Source organism: Lagopus leucura, unplaced genomic scaffold (genome assembly GCF_019238085.1).
Source record: "Lagopus leucura isolate 7727_CA_CO unplaced genomic scaffold, USGS_WTPT01 28605-0_obj-0_obj, whole genome shotgun sequence".
Lineage (NCBI taxonomy): Eukaryota > Metazoa > Chordata > Aves > Galliformes > Phasianidae > Lagopus > Lagopus leucura.
In genome coordinates this window covers 1-5,402 of record NW_024963814.1, presented here as the reverse complement: position 1 = coordinate 5,402, position 5,402 = coordinate 1, and the positions used below count along the sequence as shown (strand labels likewise).

Here is a 5,402-nt window from a genome sequence, read left to right as displayed (position 1 = left end):
TTCTTTTATTATCTATATACCCGGCGTGAGATTAAGAAACAACAGTTCAAATGTTGGTCCGACCAATTTATTACAAATCGTAATTAGGGAAATGGGGAAGGGGAGGACGGAGGCTATTACGAATTAGGGTAATGGGGAAGGGAAGGAGGGCGATAGGAAAGATAGAAAAGATAGAGAAGAAGAAGCAAGGAGTCTTTATAGGAAGCAAGAGGGAGACAGTCACCACCATGGATCTAGCGTGGTTCGTAGTTCAGTCTTTGATCTTCAGTAGTGGTGGGTCGTCAGGCATTGTTCTGTTGACGACGAGGAGAATGATGAGAACGACGGCCATGACCATGGCGATGACAGCCCCTTTTCAATAGTTTCAAAGTGGTCGAGTCAGCTGTCTTTGGAGGGACAGCTCAAATCCAATGTGGTTGAGTCAGCTCTCCTTGGAGCGGCAGCTTCTGGCTCTGGGATCTCAGCAGAAACTCCTTTGTTCCCATCTTCTGGGCCTTGCCAGCAGACAAGAGGGAACAGGGATGCCCATGTGCATCTTGTTTTTCACAGAACATGATGGTATAATTCCCCAATTTTCCCATACCAAGCTGGAGCTCTTTAGTCACAGGCCAGATCTTCTGCCAGTTAACACTCCTGAGCACTCTATTCCGGAGGCAAGCAGCTCTGGAGGAAGGGGTTTCGAATGTTCCCAAAGTGATACCGATTGTCACACGGTTAGCACCCATCACTTGCCTCCTTAACAAATCATTGAGAGTCTTATCACAAGAAAAACCTCAGGAAGCAAGCTTTGAGCCAAAAAACAAAGGATTCTCACAATTAGAAACAGGAAAGAAGAAACAGATTTAGAAAGAGAGAAAGATTTAGAAAAGGGAATGGAAAAATAATTAATAAAGGAAAAAGAATTGGAATGGGAATTGTAATATGTTGAAGAAAATAAAATACGGAAAGGACTAAGAAAAGGAACATGAAGAAAAAGAAAAACAATTGGAAACAAACAGAATTGGAAACAATTATCAAAAGAAAAAGAATTAGAAAGAAATAGAAAAAATTCAAAACAAAAAAGAATTTGAAAAAGTCTTAAGAAAACAAATTAGAAAGAGAAAGAAAAGGAAATAAAAGAACAAGGAGAGAAAAGAAAAAGGTAAAAATAAAAAAACGAAGCAGAAAACTATTCGGAAAAGGAATTGGAAAAGGAATTGGAAAAAAGAAAAGCAGTAGAATTAGAAAGTGGATTAGGAAATGAAAATAAACTATAAAAAGGGGGGAAAAAATCAAAGGGAACTGGAAAAGGAACTGGAAAAGGAGAAAGACAAGAAGTTAACTCTGGATACCCCAAGTCTTACATGGCACGCACTAGAAGCCTGTTTTGCAACCTACCTCTTCTTTTTGCATCTCACTTGGTCAAAGCAGAGCAGTCACCATTTGGGCTCACTGTAGCTCCAACTAGGCGTAGATTGGCAACATGAAACACAAGAAAAATGAGAAACATTGCATAACGTCAAGAAATGATATTGAACCTAAAAAGAACAAACCCATGTTTGGTGGGAGCGACAGAAGGCAGAGACATCACATCAGTACTTGCGAGCCCTAAAGATGGGGGAAAAGAAAGAATACCTGGTGAAAGCCATGTGAGTGCAAGAGACAACTGATGCTGAGCCCAAAGAACTTCTACAAGTGTGGGAGCAACTTCAGAGATCAACACAGCTTGCCAGACAGAGTAAGGAGTGGATATTGGCATCCATCTATGGCTGTAGTTTTCTACTATAAACACAATGAGCCTCAGTAGAGTCCTTGCACCACTCGGGAGAGCCGCAGTTTTTCCACCACCGCTCACTGGACACAAGATAAGTAGACGTCACCATCAGGTAATGATGAAGGAATCAGTTCCCCTTTCCAAGGATCAGGGCACAACCAGCGCTACAACCCGGGGAGGCTTGAAAGGCCAATGCCATCTGATAGTGGAGTCTCCAACCCTAGAAGGAAAGAAGAAACCATCACGTCTGGTACTGAACAACATGGGGCAGGGAGAAACAGAGGTAGTTCTTGATACTCCATGTCATACACAGCACTCACTAGAAGCCTGTTTTGGAGCCTACCTCTTCATTTCACATCACACTTGGTCAACACTTAGTTGTATGCATTCGGGTCACCCAAGCTCCAACTAAATGTTGATTGGCAACATGAAAAACAAGACAAGACAAATACTGCGTAATGGTAAGAAATGATACTGAATGAAAAGCAAACAAAACCCTATTACAAAGCAAAGAACATGCCCTATTACCTTGATGCTCACCTTTTCCCCTGATTCCTCATTGCCTGAGTATTTCAGGTTCACAGACCTTCCCGATGCTTAACTGTACATGGGCATACTGGCTAAATAGAAAGTGTTGCTAGCTAAATGTTTATCTATTGCTAATGGCTTACATTCTCCTCCTTAAATTTTCTATCATCACTGAGGTCCTGTCTGACCAGCATCAAAAATCAGTAGTCTTGCAACATAATGAGCCTACTGATATCATTGTCAAGGGTTTTGGATTTCTAAAGGCATTATTGTAATGTTTAGGAGCGCGATGTCTATGTTGTCTGGAACTCAAGGCTCAGAGGTATTCCAGATGGCTGGACAGATAACAGCAGCAGTCCTTGTACCCATACATTCATTACTCCATCTACCTACTGAGCAAGCACCAATGTGGAAAATTCATCTAACAGGCAAGTGAAAGAGACCCTCAGAGACTCCTGATGAAATAAAAACACTCCCAAAAAGAGCTGTTAGTACTTAGTAGTACTAAGTAGTAATTAGTAGTAGTAAACAAACAACACAAGACTGGAGCAGAGACAATGACGTAAAATACTCACGTTTTAGTTCTAATGCAGAAACAACATTCCATTCCTACATAAGTATACAAACACTGCGTAACCTCACAAAATGACTACGTTTGAGGAGCACGTTGCTCCATGACAGCTCGTGCAGTGGGAGAATGAAGAATGCCTGAATCCAGGTCTGTGATCTGTTTTGGTAGCATGTGGGGTCACTTCTGGAGACTGCAGGACTATGGCATGACACGCAGCCCACTGGCAGGAAGAGGAGAGCATCAAGATCTGCTAGCAAGAAAGAAGAAGAAATCCCTGAGTCTTTTTTCTCCACAAGCATTTGTGATTCTTTCTCCTCTGCAGGGAAAAAAATAAACAAAAAAACTCCATTGTGATTCAGTCCCAGCACAATGATTAGGTGTATGGTATGTACTGAAGCATTGTGTATTAGGACAAAAGCTGCGGGAGAGTTAGTGACAGGATCATAAGTAAAACTAACTAGATGCCCAGTACTGCCAATATGGGCATGGGACCGTGACCAGCCAGTGACTGTGTTAAGGTCATCATAAGCAATTACAAAAATTAATCTGAAGAAGATTCCTGTCCAAAGCAGTAACACCAATGATACCACAGGGATCCCAGAGAAAGGAGCAGAGTGAGAAGGGAACATGTGAGCTACAGCAACAGTATCAGCATTCGTTAGCATCTGGAAAACAAGAGAGAACTTCCTGGTTCCAAAGAAACCAAGGTTATAAGAAGCAAAACTGGAAAAGAAAACAAAACAAAAATAAGACTTCCTGGTCCTAAATGAACCAAAGTTAGAAGGGAGGTGAAATCCAGATGGTTAATTTTGTACAGTTCCTCCTGATCATCTTGAGGCTTCCACAAGTATTTGTGAAGAGTCTCCCTGAGGGTTAAAGGGACAGGACCACAGTGGGGCAAATCAATCAACAGCAGTTGTCCTGGGGAGTAATCATCCCAATAAGCAGCTCTTGGAGTAAGGGACCACTGGCAGTGGTTGCCCGTGGTGAAAAATATTCCAGGTCCCCAATAACCCTCTGATTCCTTTTCAGTCAGCAAGATCTTACCTCCCTCTGTTAATGGCACTTTCCACACATACTGATTTCCTAAGGGTGTCACCAAAATCCTTCCTTACTTTGGCCGGCTCCGTAGCAAACAGGGAACTTTGTCAGTACGAACATCAGAATACCCACTGCCAGTCTCTTCCCATGCACGCCCAGTTTCTATCTAAAGGCAGGGAAGGATCACAGGTTTCCCAACTTGTCTTTTTGGGCTCTCACATCCTCAAGATTTTCTCCTGGAGGAAAGTCACTACCTGGGGAACTAGCATCTATCTCCCTGTCATTTACCAACTGTTCTCTAAGGGCTTGCTGAGGGAGGCCTTTTGAATGTTCTTTTTCTGTCCCCTAAGATCTTCTACTTGGTACTGCAGGTATGTCACCAATTCCTGCTCCATTAAACATGGAACACACCCAAAAAAGACTCCATTTTGCTTCCCTGCACCATCAAATGTATCATCCGTACCTGGCTTTGGCACTGAATTGATGAGAGACTCCGGGATTTTTCCGTTAATGAGCTCCACACACTCCCCAGGGAAAAATCCAACCTGTAACAAGAAGAAGACAGGTGTGATACTGAAGGCAGCGTTTCTCAGGCCTGAACTGTTCAAACATCACATTTTCCTCATAACGTGCCTGCCGGATGCTCCGTAAGACAATCCAACAAAAAAATGGCCTGCTTAAAATTAATAATTATTCCAAATTGGCAGACAAATATCCATAAAACTGTGTATGGAGCGGGGAAAGGACAAGTATGCTATGCACCCCTAAATATCAAGCGTGCCCGAAGGGAAAGACTTCATACAGAAACTATATATTATGATAGATTGATGCAGCTAGATCTGAGTTAGCACAGCCTATGAACTTTCTGCTTGCTGACGGAGATGCAGCTGCCATCCCCAGCTCTGAGCTACCCAGCGTTCTGCAGCCAGCAGCAGCAGCAAGCACACAGAGGCTCTGTTACCCTGCCTCATCTCAGCTGACAGGCAGCGACTTCCTGAAAGACACTGACTTCACCTTCTGCATGGCTGCAAGCACAAGTGCTCAGAGACACTGAAACACGTGTCCTAGCTGCTGCATTTCCAAAGGTGCGGTTCAGTGGCCATGACCTGATGCATGCTGTGAGGGCTCTTCTTTCTAAGTTAATTGAGGAGGCAGTTTCCTACAAAGACCAACTTTCAGCTCTGGCCTAAGCCCATGGCAAAAGGGAAAGTCCTCTGACACCAGCACAAGGAAACCATTTTCCATGAGGAGCCATGCTGTGCAGGCAGGGCAGCTCTAAGCTGAGATTCCTGCCTCGACCGAAGTTGCGCTCTCACGTCTGAAGCTTGTGCCTACCTGAAAGCCGTGCTTGCCTCTCCAGCGGGGGCTCAGCTCCTGAGGCGGCATATCGATGACGCACACGAGGTCTCCCACCTGCAGGAGATTGCAACGTCAATCCCAGCTTCAGCACGGCTGGGAGGAAAGCGCAGCTCAAATGACTGCATTCTTCTGCACTGCCCAATATCGTCA

The 5,402-nt window shown here is 43.9% G+C and overlaps 1 long non-coding RNA gene across 9 annotated transcripts; it reads right to left on the bottom strand.

Annotated features, from left to right (window-relative positions):
• Positions 1-624: 624 nt before the first annotated feature.
• Positions 625-5,387, bottom strand: LOC122191364. 9 transcript variants are annotated; one of them, XR_006182383.1, is made up of 7 exons: positions 5,229-5,387; positions 4,357-4,438; positions 2,857-3,099; positions 2,097-2,204; positions 1,615-1,973; positions 1,378-1,443; positions 625-663 (listed from the first exon to the last, which is right to left on the bottom strand). It is a non-coding gene; the product is annotated as an uncharacterized LOC122191364 (long non-coding RNA). The 9 variants fall into 9 exon arrangements; XR_006182382.1 differs by lacking the exon at positions 625-663 and adding an exon at positions 703-735; XR_006182389.1 differs by lacking the exon at positions 625-663 and having other exon boundaries at positions 1,300-1,443; positions 1,615-1,761; positions 1,860-1,973.
• Between the last annotated feature and the right edge of the window lie 15 nt (positions 5,388-5,402).